We start from the raw sequence: 15606 nt of genomic DNA, 5'->3' as shown, positions 1-15606 counted from the left end.
ACCTTGTCACCAATCAGGACTAAAAGGTCACACAAACGAAGCTCACTTGAAGCTTCTCTTCAGAATTACAGTGTCATTACCCACTCCCCTTGACACCCCTCACCCAGAGTTACAACTCCATCCCCAACTCCATATATGTTATTTTCAGTTGTTTACAGACGAGACAGTCAATAGTTATGATTTTAAGTGTGAAGGAAGGTTATTCCAAAATGAGGTGGCTTAATTTGTACCACACACTCAGAAACCTACAGATTCGAAAGGCAGGCTAAATTCTAAAGCAATTTATTGCCACTGCTATGGGTACAAATTTTAAGTTGCAAGCTGCCAGCTGGGTATAAACTCACTCAGCCCTCAGTTCTTCACATGCAAACCATTTCTGACTCACCAATGGCTAGTGTCAATGGCCTGGAAATGTTTAAATCTTCAACCACCCACTCAAGACTTGGACGCTTACGGATTCGAAAGGTAGGGCGACTGTTAACCCAAAGCATGGTTAGGATAATGTTTAAACATTTTAGAATTATATGGACTGTACCATTGGCTATACACAGCAGCTTAAAATGACTTAGTTTATGGGCAAGTAGACAATGCAATTGTTACATGGCTTTAACTCCGATGCTAGAGGACCTGTAGAAGTGACCAGCCCGGCAGAAGTATTTTGTAGCCTTTAAACATTGGAGTGCAGATGTTCAAAAGATAATTCAATAATCGAAGGGCCAAATGTCAAGATATCCATTTCGGAGGATACATTTTCATGTATTGATCAACATCTAAATGTCAAGGGCCATCATACAGCAAAATAAATCATCTCTCTTAGAGGTAGCAAGTTGAAGCAAGTGCAGACTATCAACCAAGTCATGGCATTTCATGTCCTAAGATTTCAAGCATTCGATGGGAAGCATACTCAACCTAGTTATGGCATTTTATGTCCTAAGATTTCAAGCATTCGATGGGAAGCATACTCAACCTAGTTATGGCATTTCATGTCCTAAGATTTCAAGCATTTGATGGGAAGCGTACCTACATTAAAAAACAATGAGGAAAGCCATTGTGTGGTGATCAATGAAACAACTGAGGCTTTGAGAGAGTTACTCATTGAGACTATAAGTCTGATTTCGAGAGAAAAGACCCAGCCTGGTGCGAGACTGGAAACAAGTTACTGCAACAGGGACAACAGGGGACTGGAAGAATGAATACTGCATGGGACAAGGTGACTGCAAGCGTAAGGAAGTCGAATGAGGAACAGGAGGCAGAGACTCTTGGAGGCGAGTACAGAAGTGGATATGGCAATTCCGCAAACAGGTTAGAGCTGCGATAAGCAGACTGTTGCAGTGGCATATTTGAAAGAAATTGGCACTGCGCTACAGGGGCACAACCCCTGAATAAGTGAAGTGAGTGCTCGAGCTAACAGTACAACTCTAATTCTGAACAGAAGCAATGGCTTTTTTTTTTTTATTTTTTTTTTTTAAAGGAGCGAGAGAAAATGTAGTGCGCTTTCTTCTGTGGCTCAAGCAAAGACCGAATTTTGTGTTGGGTGTAGGAGATGAAAATCGTACAGACTCTTCTGCAGGGCACAATTCACACAATACAAGGTACTGGTTGCACTGTGCCCTAAAATTGCATGGAAACCATGCTTAGGGGCCACATGGCAACCAGTACTTTGACAAACCACATCCAAAATCAAGAGTCCTTGTGGAACTCAAACTAAAAAACTAGAATCCCTATCAGATGGTAATCTCATCATTGGAGGAGATTGGAATCTCCCTATTGACCCAATCCACAATAGGAAATCCAAAGTAAGGTTCTCGGGGAGGTAAAGCTCAAACAACTTTTAAAAATTATGAACAAACAAACTTTCCAATATATGGAGACTCTGGTGGAACCCGGAAGACTTTGATTACACATATTACTCTAACACCCACCAATCATACACAAAAATTGATTGTTTCCTAACTAATTGCTGCATCAGGAAGAAGATCATTGGTGCCAATATATAACTAATTGCTGCATCAGGAAGAAGATCATTGGTGCCAATATAAAACCAATTGTTCTTTCAGACCACGCACCACTGTTGGTTGACGTTAGCGACACAGATAACCACAATAAAAGGCAGCAATTTAATACAGCACTACTAAAAGACAATTTACTAAAGGGATTGCAACTTTCTTTCAAGAATTTTTCTCCATTAACCAACCAGGTCTCGCTAATATGGAAATTACCTGGGACACATTTAATGCCAGACTAAGAGACAACAAAATCAGTAGTCCCATAATTTCAAAATAGAAATACGAGAAATAATAGTAAGACGCCCTTGCTATAATTAAACACAAAGAAACCATTTCAAATTGATAACTGAGCCAACAACAAAAAAAACGTATTCAATTAAAAATAGAGTTCAATTAAAAAAACAAAATAAAATCATTCCCATCTGCCAAAACATTAGGTTAAAATGCCATGGTGGCTTAAATAAAGCCTGCAAACTTTTAGGGAGATACCTTAAAGGAAGAAAAGAAAAACTAAAAATGGAGTCCACTAAGAGCAAGTCAGGGAAAACATGCACCAGAGATTCCGATATATCTCGGGTATTTACAGATTACTACTGCACACTGTACTCCCCTGAAAGCTACACAAGCCTCATCATTCAGGATGACAAAGATTTTTCCAGATTAGCTACCAAAATTGAAACCAAAGAATATAGACCTACAGCGCCTAAACTCCCAGTTAACAATACTGGGAAATAATTAAAGCAATCTCCTCCATGAAGAAAATCTCCAGGGTCTGATGGACTAACAGAATTCTACTAAACTTTCATGAACACCATATCTCCCAATTTATTAAACCAATATGATCACTTTCGAAATAAAGCACCTCCTTCTGGGAAGCCCACATTATTGTCCCACCGAAAAACAACAAAGATGCCACTGACCCTAAAAACTACAGACCCAAATCATTAATAAATGTCAACTGCAAAATCTATGCCAACATCCTTGCCTCCTGATTAGAAAAATTCGGATTCATAAAAGGCAGCCAATGGGTGATAACAATAGAATAGTAGCAGACATGATCTCTCCCCAACTTTAATTTAGAATCCAGACTTAGGAGGGCGCTAGACGTAGAAAAGGCGTTTGATCACCTGGAATGGAATTTTATGTTCGAAACACAAATGTCCACCTCAAATTGGCTGCCTGCGCTGATGTTATTATATTCCTCTCTAAGCATTATGGAAAGATTTCTGGATACAAACTAAAGGATACTTCTTCCACCATCAATAGCATGCATAAAGATTGATCTTGATGATTTAGGCTTATGTTGGAGATCAGACTATATCAGACACCTAGGCATTGATTTCACCCCCAACATCAATTCAACCGAAATAAACTGAGAATAGTACAGGGGCAACGTGCTGGTCATGGAAGCAAGACCAAATAGAGCAACAGAGGTTTGAATCCCGGATCCACGCTTAAAAACCGAACTCTGTTATTAAAAGAGTTATAAAAAAAAACAATTAAAATAAAAACCAACCCTGAAGTCCAAAAGGCCACAATAGATTAAAAACAAAGGATAAACATTGATTCCTGGTCACCTTTATGGCTGTCGTGGGGTGCCAGATAGACAATCAAAAGGATCACGCTGAGAATACTCTAGCTCCTTACAACGATAACGATCCCTTTCAACAACAAATTCTACAAAGATGTGAACGCTATTCTCTCAACATTTTTGTGGAAAGGCAAATCACCAAAAATATCTATAAAGAAATTACAGGCCGACCAGGATCAGGGAGGAGTTACATTTTTGCAAACTTTGACATATCACCAAGCCTTTATGCTTGCACAAATAAATCAAAGAACCTACCACCCTCCAAATGATAATTGGGATACTCTGAAATGGATACAAAATTTAAGAGGGACTCTCATATCCGTTTCCATTAAAATGCAGACTCTGTATGCAATTTTCTTTTTAAACTGTGTTGGCCCAATTATGACTGCGGCGACGAAGACTCAGTCATCATTCACTAAACAAAAACAAATTAACAAAAAAAGCGTACATTGGGAGACATGGATTGATAAAGATATTTTATAATCACCAAATCTGGGAAATTAACTCACCTCTCAACTATGCAGAACTCCAAGATAAATATGGGCTCCCCCACTAAAGAATTCGGGAACTATCTAAAACTAACCAAATATCATCAAATTCAAAACAAATGCCCAATTAGCAGCCTTAACCAATCCTGATGCCATTAGTATGGCTAAACAAGGCCAGTGCATTTTACAGAGAAAAATACTGTCTGCACTAAAACCGAACCAACCAATTTTTCGCAATCACAGAAAAATTGGGAGGACATTTTCGTCATCAACTTAGATCCCGCCCAATGGCAACAAATCTACATCAGGATAGGAAGAGCATCACGATCGGCTAGCAAATCACAAACTCTCCGATTTGTATTGCTCATTGGACATAGCCAAAGCCAAAACCGATCCCAGCACATAATTCAGGATTTGGATTGATAAACAAGCCATAGGTACACTAGAACCTATGTTATTTTCCTGCTCACAACTATAGAGTGAGATGACAAAAAAAATATAGAAATTCTAGAGCTCAGCAAAAAAAAAAAAAAATCAGTAAAAAACTATGCCTTAACACACTTTGCAAAGATAACAGATACAAATTTCACCTCCAAAAAGATAAGGCTTCTAGACACGTTTCTAGCAGCGGCCATTAAATGCATTGCATCCCATTGGAAACAACAGGAACCCACCCCCCCACAGAACATGGTCGAACTATATTTGCTCGACTCAAACTGGAATATAATAATTTGCGAAGTTACACTTTAACTAAAAAAAAATCTCATCTACTTGGAGTCCCTTAGAGAACTTGCTCAACAGGTCCCGTTCCAATATCAAACCCAAAAATCAACTTCCTGAAGTTCAAACCCACCTAAACATTTTCTATTCAAAATATTTCACAATAAATAATCTTCATAGTAACATCACCACATCCCTCGCCACATTTCAGTACATACATAAAGAGCAACACTCGGGCGCATCTGACTGGGCTACCCCAAACCGCCAACCCCCACAATATCTTCTCACACTGCTACATAAAGCATACCAATTGCATCATCTCACCTGTTCAAATCAAAACTGTAGCACACAACTGCCACTCTCTCCCTCGTATTATACTACTCAATTACTTTGTAAATCTCACACCATAGGACACAAAGATTAATCACTTGTCTTGTAGCTGGTCCTCCCTTCATATCTCCAGGATACCCCTTTTTCTCTCAATTTCCATTCTCTTTCAAGCTCTTCTCATAGCCCTCTTTCATGGGAATCATTACAGATCATACTTAACAATTGAACCACTATCTCTAGGCATTCATTGAGTGTCCACCCGCTCAAATAAATCAGATAACTAAGAACACAGATTGTGAACAATACTGCTTCTTCGGCTGCCCAAAGCAAAATGCTTCTCCGTAAAGTCTAGGCTATGTAACTAAGATATCTCCATTACTTACTAATTTTTAGAAACAGTAAATGCTTTGTCTAAATACAGTTTCAGAAATTATGGCTTTCCATGTATACCAAGTGTATAGCTTTTTACTTATGTACCAGGCCCCATGTGTACATCAAGAACGCCTCTTATATGTGATTCTGTCACCCTGTGCGAGGGACTTGGTAAAAGGTAGTAACGTTCCTTGCTCCGTCTTGTAAACATTTAAAATAAAACTTTTTAAACCCAAAATCAAGTATGTTGGGTGCTGGATTTCTGGAGCACTTTTTGAAACAGAAATAGATTTTTATTTTAACCTGCCTGAAGCAGGAACAGATGGCGGATGGCTATTATAGTGTAGAATGTACGTGGTCAGTCAAAATCTCGAAAAAATAATCTCGAATAACAATAAGGTCGAAGAAAAAAAAACAGCATTTTTTTTAAAATTATATATTTATTTTGGGGTCCGGGATTTTAAAAAAAATGTTTAAAAAAAAAAAAGGGGGGGTTGGGGGGGGGAACCCCCCTCATTTCGAATATGACCTTTTTTTCGGCCTTTTTGTTTCGAGATTTATTTTTTCGAGATTTTAAAATTCGGTATTATGACCATAAAGCAGAATGTACAGCAGCAGGGTTAACCTCATGGACATTTGTAAGGTTTGTCTTGCTTGCCACCAGTTTTAACTAATAAACCAAGAAAAGGCAAAACACAATAACCAGAAATGGAGACCTCCCGATCACTCTGCATTATGGGTCTCCACACCATGTAAATACAGCGTTGATCACAGTACTCGTGCCTACCTCTTGCTTCACGTCTATAAAAAATATGGCTACATCTTGAGATCGAATGAGCTTGAGCTGCTTCTCACACTTTAAATTGAATCAGAACGGTTGCAGAGAGAAAGGAGTTCCTATTCAACCATGCAGCGCTGAGGTATCCATCTTAATGCGGTTTCAAACTTCAGGATGGGTGGGATGAACTTAGTACACAGGCTACGCACTCCCGGAGATGGGGGTTTGAGGGGCTTCCTGCCTGCACCATTCCTTGGCCTCCAGTATGTGGCCTTCCGCCACCACCCCCTGTTGCTCCCGTTGTAGCCTGGGTAGGAAAATCAGCAAAGGAGGCCCCATAGGTTCTTCGATTCTTCAGGAGCACTGCGTCCGATTCACTGGCCATTCTCTTGCTCTTGGCCAGAAGTCTTTGTGGCCACTAGCAATTCTCCCTGCATTTTATTCAAGTGGTTTCCATCCTACGACAGAAGTATGTGGTGCTCGACTTAAGAGGATGCTGGCTGGGGACAACTGTTGAGGAATGGGCTGTTGTCTGAAATTCCATCAGGTATCAGAAAATTGCTCCTTCCATGCCATCATTCTGGTCTAGCACTAACCTCAGCACCTTATGGAGGGTGCACATAAATCATTCCGCATCCAATGTTGACCTGTGCCCAGCGCAGGGTGATTCACCTATAATGATGTCAAGGTCCTTTAGGAATCATAGAAATGCAAGACCTTGTAAAAGGGTTACATCATCTTTATGTAGGATGGTAGCAGACTGCTTTTCTCGATTAAGTATCACAGCCACTGCAGTGACGGTTTACAATCTGGGTATCGGGAGAATTCAATGACAATAATGGTATACTGGCCGGTAGGGATCTGAAAAAGGGGCTGATGGGCTTCCAGGGCAAACTGCCTCTCAATAGACTGGATTGGTGTAGGATAGAGTGGAAGGCATGTGGCTTGACAGGGTTGCTCCAACGGCCTTCTTAATGTCCCTGGAACCTTCCTTATGAGATGGGCTTGCGTGGCACACTGGCCTTATTGTCCCACATGTGCGAATTGGACCACCCTCGCCACCAGGGCTGATAAAAGGGAGTCCTTCCACAAATGCTGGCGGTTTGTCCTTTCTAAGGCACAGGCTTTTCCACCTGTCTCATGAGGCTTCTATCCGACGCTAGTGGGCTTGTAGCAAGTCTTATTTACCAGAAAGATTGCTTTATAACATTGACACATTTGTCGCTGGAGGTAGCAGTTTATGGGCCTAATTCAAGTGTTTTGCCATTATAAAACGTTTCTGTGAATTAGGCCCTATATCTCATCCACCGATAGACCTTCTGAAATGTTCACATGGCTGGCTTCCCATTTTTGTCTGTAGCTTTCTCTGGGATAATACGAGAGGAAGTCGGCCAGGGGTGGCAATTGTACGATGAACTCAGAATCCTGAAGATGGCGGATTCACTTATCCACCTGCAACTGGGCCACTCTCACCGACCTCGGTCCTGGGCCCAGCCACTCTCCACTTGCACTGCCTCCCTGGCAACCCCTGCACTGCGGGACTGTCTCTGTATCCCTACAGACCCCCCTTCCCAGCACTTGTGTGCACTTACCTTGCACTTGCCACCAGCTGGCCCTATTTATTTATTTATTTTTATTCTACTTACTTTGTACTGCACTCCCCCCCCCCCGTCCCCTTCCCCTTTCTCCCTTCCCCTGCACGATCTGAATGACACCTGTCCTAGTAGGATCGTTGTCTGTCTTCCCCTTGTTCCCCCCTCCCTGCCTCGTCGCGCCTTGAAACACTTGTGTATAGGCGCGTTACAAATGCCATATCATATCAATCAAGGAGGGTAGAATCACTAAATATCAAAAGGATGGATTAGTGGCTCATTAGAACTTTGAAGGGCCACCTGAACAGATACAGGTGAAAGTGGTGGTGCCCCACACCACAGCAAAGTAATCTTCCTGAAGGGGTATATTGTTTCTGGGGACATGAAGCGCTGCTTGTAAAAGCAGAGAGAATGACTTTCCTGGCTAGGGTCTGTTGTGCGATTACTCAATGTGGGCTAGCAACAATGAGTATTCATTCGGTTTATTAGGGTCAAAATGCACAATCGTGATATCTGCCACTAAAGTGTCATTATGCACCATACTTTGCCTTGCCCAGATTTTTGCAAAGATCATGATGTCCTCTTCTCCAACAGTGATCACCTGCAGTAGCGGAAATAACAAAGCTTTGGCCTTTGGATCAGTGCAGGCCCAAGTGAGAGCATGAGTCCTTGTGCAACGGGATCAGAGATTGTCCTGCATCGAGATCTAGCTTGTGGAAATGTTGCTCCTCTTGAATGTTTCCTGGTAGGTCAGCAAGAGTAGGCGTGTGGTGTCTCGTGATTTACGGCCTTGTTTGGCAGGTACATGTTAATGCATATGCGCAGCTGGTTTGGCCGTTTGCGTTCTTCACGACACTACTATTGGTGACAGCCAGAGCATAAAGCCTTCTTCCACCTTCTCAACGTTAAGGTGTTCTCCAGTTTGGCAGTTCCTCCTCCACCTTGGGGGGCATATGGAATGGAACACATCCGTGTTTGAGGGCTACTGTTTGCACAGTGTCATCGATGTGGCAAGGTACCTCATGGCTCCTCAGGCATCCAAATCCATGGAAGAGCACCTCAATTGTGAAGTATTATTTTTCCAGTTCCTCCTCATTGATGCCAAAACCAGACTGTATTCATTGAAAGTCTTTGTACATGTCACAGCTTCGAAGAGTGGCTGTGTCCGCTGGTATCACGTACGTTCATTCTGATATCTTGAGGTAATTGTGCTGAAAGTCGGTTTCCATCCCAGCCTGGAGGGATGGTTCTGTCCCCTCCATATGAACATAAATTAATCTTGGTGAACCTGGTTCAAGGACTGGGCTTCAGCGTTGTGATTTAAGCATGGTGTTAACAGAGGTCCCAGTATCGAGGTGTGGGTCGCTGAGCTTTTTAAATATCAACACTCCACAGCCGGACTGGCGGCATCTGCCCGTTCGCAGTCTAGATCAGAAATCCTGACTACCTTGTGTGCATCCTCCCAGTTTTCTGGGTTCTCGTCGGGCATCGTGGCTATTTGTTGTACATTCTGTATGCGGGGCAGATTCTTTCCTTATTCATAAAATGAATAAGACAACACTTAGCTCCTCTCACCGGGAAATGGCCATAGTGGGTACATTGCCACCAAAGTGATCAAAGGGTTGCCGTCCTCTGTGTGGGGGTCCGCAGCTTCTCTTCTCGCGACCTATCCTGGCAGACACTGTTGCATCCACAGTTTTTTCCTCCCAACCGCGATCAACGTCAAGCACTGCCATATGTCCATCCATTCAGCAGATTCTTTCATCAATTCATGGAAGCAGCCTAGCTCTAGGATGAACTGGAGCAAGAGGTCCGACTCTCACTGCATTGGTCTCCGTTTGAATAACAGCCCCGTATTAGTTGCACACATATCTCAGCAGTTTCATAGACTATGGGACAGGCGGACCCAAGATGATGATGTCGAATGTGGAAGGCATTAACAGAATCATGGGCTGTTTGCATGCTAATGTCATTGCTGGAATCTTTCAAAGTCTGCATTAGCCTGCAGATGAAAATACTCCTAAATGCGTGCTGCAGCATTGTAGAAGTCATCTGCGGACGTGAGTTTTCCTGTGTGTTCGAGTGCGCATGGGTCAGTGCGCAGATCATGATTTCCCAACCACATCCGCACCACTAAATACTCTTTCATACTATCACACCGAACTCTGACCTTCGTGGCTGGCTCAGGTGCACAGGTTTGTGCGCATCACTGGCTCTAGGAAGGCCATGCGTTTCAGCAGCAAAACAGAACTAGAGCACAGTGTGGACTACTCAGAGGTAAGTGAATGGTGTAGTTTGTTAACTGGGTTGATTTGCGAAACGCAGGTTGTGTTTTAACAGCGCAGCAGTAGTCTGTGGGAACGGGTGATGGAGAATACAGGACTTACTGATGCGGTGGCATATGCACCCAAGCAGCCTCAGCACAACAAGTGACTCTTGCTAGCTCGGCAGGTTTGCCCAGGTTCCTTCACAGGAGCATCTGTAAAGAGGAAGACCACAACATTCTGCTTGTTTTATTGATTGCACTTTACCAAGTATGCTGCGGACCAAACATTTAACTAGGCGTAGTGGAAGCCCAAATATGCTGGTGCAAATGACAGACTGCATCTGTGGCGGAGAGCGTCCCGCATCTAACTTACAATCAGCCCCAAAGACTACGGGATGTTGCATGCCAAACCAGCAGGAGTTGTTCCGATGGGCCTTGCATGTTCAGCATTGTGTCACATGGGTAGAAGTAATAATATCTCCAGTGTCAATGCCACCCATGAAATGTGCAGTACACCAAGCTTTTGCCAGTGGCATCTCTCCAACCATATTTTGGTAAGGCAAAACTAAACCAGTGCCTTTAAGCAATCTTAGAAAACAAAGATCATAAAGCAGACTTTTGTCACCTTAACCATAAAACATCGCTGGTCTGTCGACTCTCCTGCGTGGAACTTCCTCCTCAACCATCACGCCCGCAGTAACCCTGAAACCGCCTCACCATACAGACAGCACTAGGTGAAGAACCGGAATGTCCCTGCACCCGATAGGGGATTTGTAGGGATGAAGGGTATGGGAGCAGAGTGTGGGGCTGCCTGGAGCAGAAGGGTCAAGGGGACATGTTGGTAGCCAGTCTGGGACAGGGAGAAGGAATGGTAACCGGAGTGGGAGGCCATCGGTGAAACCTGCAAAGCTAGGAAAACCTTGGGCATAACAATGGGTGGGGAAGAACGGCAGTGGGTGAGGGTAAGCAAGGAATGATTGAAGGCCCTTGTGCATAAAAGGGGGAGGAGATGAGGGTTGGGGTTGAAGGGAGGCTCTTGCTAAGAAAACACATATGCGCTAACAAGTTAACTTGTGGGGTCACTCAACAGGCACATTCCTCAGCAAGAAAAATGTCAGGACCCAAAACCTCCGATACCTCTTGAATCACAGAAGCTGCATCTCAAAACCCATCCATATGCACCGTAAGGGCAGAAAAATACATTGTCACACCAATTTAAGCTAATGCAGAACAAGTATATGGGACAACATTACAAATCTACTTAAACTGCACACCATAACAGCCCTCGAGTTATATTGTCTTCGACAATGTTCTTTATGGTAAGCCATGCACGTTCAGCTGCAAACTGCTGAATTACACCACTCCACCAACAAGCCCCCTCTGAAGAAGACATACCAGGCTAAGTCTGGCAAGAAGGACAGCGGAAAGGTGGCCCAGGGGAAAGATGGATCACAATCTAGGGCGCGGTCTGGGCGTATGTGAGGTTTGGGGTGAAGGTCATGATGGCCAGACATTGCCACACTAGTGCCATGGCACTTGCCTCTCTTTGAGCACTTTACCTCACCCACAACACTGCAGAAAACAATCCTGTGTCGACAAGCAGGCTAGAAAACACACAGCATAAGATCCACAGATGACAGTAGGGACGAGAAAAGGTGGGCCAAAAAAAAAAGAAACTGCTTGGATGCGAACAGACGCCATTGGATCTAGAGGCCAGTTTTCAAAGAAACCTGGCGGCCCTCCCTTTGCTTGCAAGAGAGCCGCCACCCTGCACCACCATTTCCAGTCCCTCCCCACAACCCCATTGATTCTTGTGCAAATTCCAGAATAACCTCCTCCTCTCAAGTTCAGGTGAGTGCCATTACAAATAGCAGCGACCACTACAAGGCTCCCCATTGACGGCCCAATCGCCAGAAATCTCAGGGCAGAAGGCTCTTTTTATCTTAGTATCACAGTTTGCTGGATCACCCCACTGATGTCTTTGTAGGAAACATTCGCAGCACATGAATTGTGCCTGCCTCTGCAATTCAGTTTTATATAGACCGTTATATTTCAGGCCTACATTGCGAGGGACAAAGTCGCTTAAGAGAAAGAACATTTAATCAACCAGGACACACAAGCACATTTTTGGATTGTAAGGGACACTAACACTTCAGATCACATTAGCACAAATATAAAAGTCTTCAATCAAATGTGAAAAGTGGAAAACTGAACAGGAGCACCGAAGGAATGGGGCAAACTGACGGTCTAGAGCAGTGAGCTATTTTATGAGCAGATACATTTTTGTGTACTGGAAAGATGGCCCAGTGAGTTCATGTATACACTAAATAAAAACGGTGTGCAAGTTCAAGTATCAGCAGACCTAGCATTTCATCAATGAAGGGACAATATTTAAGTTATTGAAAAAGAATTTAGGATGTGGAATATCCAGCAACTAGCTTAACTCCTTTCGACATTATGAAGTTTGATGACTTAACACAAAATATTAATTGCTTTTAAGTGCTTGCAATCTGAGGCTTGATTAAACATTTGAAAAAGATCGCATTCTCCACAAACTTTATTAACAGGCGTCACCAAACTGGTACACACCAACAAAATATGCTTAAATGCCATGTACCAGTTCGTCAAGAAAAGGTGTCCAGTGAAAGTTACGAATACAAAGTTTCGAAATGCAAAAACGTTCGAAACAAAAGGATTGAAAAAAAAAAAAAAATAATAAAATGTTCGAATGCTTTTTTTTTTAATGTATTTTAATTTTTTGGTTTCGTAGAGGATAGCCCAGGGGCAACGTGCTCGCCTTGGAAGCAAGACGCCACGAACCACCACAGGTTCGATCCCCGGGTCCGCGCTTAGAAACCTCTGGGTATTAAGCGCGTTATAAATAACCTATCATATCGTATAGGAAAAATGGCATTTCCCCCCCCCCCAAAAAAAAGGGCATTCGATCATTCGATTTGTTTTGTTTTTTAGATCCTTTTGTTTCGAAAGTATTGCATTTGATCCTTTTGTATTCTAACCTTTTACTATGAACCATTAGAAAATGCTTATTAAAAAGCCAACGAGATGAGAAGAAAAAACAACAAATATGAAGTACCAAAAGTAAAAGAAACCTCAGCAGCCGCTAGGTAACAAGTGATCTCTTGCCAGACACCAAGGATTAACCGCTTCACAAGTAGCTAGACCCACAATTTCAAGCTACTGCTGAGATATGTTCGATTCGTCTTAACCAGAGTTGTCGGATATTTTTTGTTTACTGAATTTTTTAACCGCTTAATGTTTTGTATTTGACCAAAGTGAATACCTTTGGAACAGTCATACCAATGAAAAGGAGATGTCTCTAAAAAGAGACGTGTATGCAACTGGGACGAGTAGCTCTTGAGAAGAGATGGCGTATGGTATGCAGGCGAAGCCCCCTTACGTGATTACACCTTGGAGAGGCAGAGCAGAACGAAGTGGCAGAGCCTACTATGACTTTTGGAAAGACGGGGGACACCAGAGCGAGATGCCAGAGAGCCAACGAATCTAGCAATGGGAGAACCGTTGCCCCAATGGGGACCTAGACCCGTGCAAGGTGGTGGCACGACCACGGCTGCTTCGTGGTGGGACCAACGAACAACGCTGAGACCATCGGACAAGAGTACTGCCAGCTACCTGCAGCCCACGTCAGTAGACAGCATCCTAATTCAGAGCAGCCGAGAAAGCAACGCAAACAAAGTCATGCACAGAGAAATGCAACCGAGAAGTCGAATACCAGAGTGCCTGCCGAGCCCCACAAGGTTACCCTAGTCGGAAAAGGTACCAAGGAGAATGGGAGAGGCAGCTGTCGGCCGGGGCAAAATATTGGGATAAGAGATAACTCGCAAAGTCACAAGTATGAAAGTCGAACAATAAGTGGGCAGAAGTGGAGATATCCAAAATCACTACAGTGTGTTCCGAACAACGCTGTTGGTTTAAGTTAATTACCTGTAACTACTGTTCTCCAACATGGGTCTAGCATGGATTCACATGCTCATGAATATTCCCTGTAAGGCTGGGAATCCTCTGTAAAAGAACAAACGGTTTCACTTTTCACTGTAAGACTATTTCTCCTCTAAACCAAATCGCGGTGCTCTGTGCCATACTGCCCCCATCCAATGGCAATCATGTAACTAAGTGTCATCCCTGGTGGCCATCTTCAGATTTGGTTAAGCACGTAAAGTGGCAGTATGAACTAAGAAGAGCCGTAGAGGGGAAGGCGGGAGGGTTTGCATGTGAATCCATGCCAGACCCATGCTGGAGAGCAATAGTTACAGATAAGTAACTTAAACCTTCAGCATGGGGCCTGGCATGGATTCACATGAATAACGATTGCACAGCAGTACATATACACAACCAAATGTGGTGGCAAGGCACAACAGAAGCAATAAACCCACCTCTGGAACAGACTCCACTCAAACAAACGGGTTGCGTAACACCGCTTGGCTGACTCAGTAAAGCTCCCTGGAATCCCTGTCCACGCAGTAGAACCTCGTGAAGGTGTGCGTGGACCTCCACGTAGCAGCCCTGCAGTTGTCGAGCAGGGTCATGCCAGAGAGAAATGCTGTTTCTGTGATGGCTCTGGTGGAGTGGGCTCTCTGGCGGTCTGGCAGTGGCTTGCTAGCCAGTCGATGACAGTGCATGATGCAGCCAGAGGGCCACCTGGAGATGGAAGCCTTCGATAAGGCCTTTCCCTGATTTTTAGGCCCAAAGTTCAAAAACTCAGAAGTCTTCTGAAAATTCTATGTTCGTACCACATAGAACTTCAAGGCACAAGCAACGTCCAGCGAATTCAAAGCCCTTTCCCCTGGCAACGACAGATTCGGAAAGAGACAGGTAAACAAAAAAGGTTTGTTGAGATGGGATTCCGATGGTACCTTTGGCATAAAGGTTGGGTGTGTACGCAGTACCACCTTTGAAGTGTGGAAAGACAAGTAAGGCTGCTTGCAAGACAGGGCCTGAATCTCCCCAACCCGCCTGACCGAGGTGATAACCATGAGGAAAAGGAGTCTTCCACGAGAGAAACTTGAGCAGGCCTAATGCATAGGTTCAAAGGGCGCGCCCATGAGCTGAGTTAGCACACCATTGTACTCCCAGGCCAGGGCAGGGGCCTTCACCGGCGGGAAAGTCCCGAGCAGTCCTTAGAGAAAATCGTGGATGAGCCTGTGAGACTACAGCGAAGGTCTGCCCGGGGAATGGTGTACCTGGATATGGTGACGAGATGAACAAGTTACTTATCCCTGGTAACATTCTTTCGACTGGATGTTCCTTCAACGTACTGCTCATCTTTGACAAGCAGTGTCCAGCTTCGGATTTTTTTCGGCAGAGGGTGCCCTGCGTCAATGGTGTCGATTCGATATCCCTCGAAGGCCTCCGGTGACGCACAGCTCCCGTTGCCTCAGTTCTGGGTTTCCCCTCCACGTGTAGCAGATATGCCCAAAGTGCAGG

At 43.8% G+C, this 15606-nt stretch overlaps 1 protein-coding gene across 1 annotated transcript in view; it reads right to left on the bottom strand.

Moving 5' to 3' along the window:
- Window positions 1-15606, bottom strand: part of ARPC2 (actin related protein 2/3 complex subunit 2) — a 294972-nt gene that overhangs the window by 196690 nt on the left and 82676 nt on the right. The window lies entirely within an intron of this gene.

This window comes from Ambystoma mexicanum, chromosome 9 (assembly GCF_040938575.1).
Source record: "Ambystoma mexicanum isolate Mex_15411 chromosome 9, UKY_AmexF1_1, whole genome shotgun sequence".
In the NCBI taxonomy this organism is placed as follows: domain Eukaryota; kingdom Metazoa; phylum Chordata; class Amphibia; order Caudata; family Ambystomatidae; genus Ambystoma; species Ambystoma mexicanum.
This window is presented reverse-complemented; position numbering and strand designations above follow the sequence as displayed.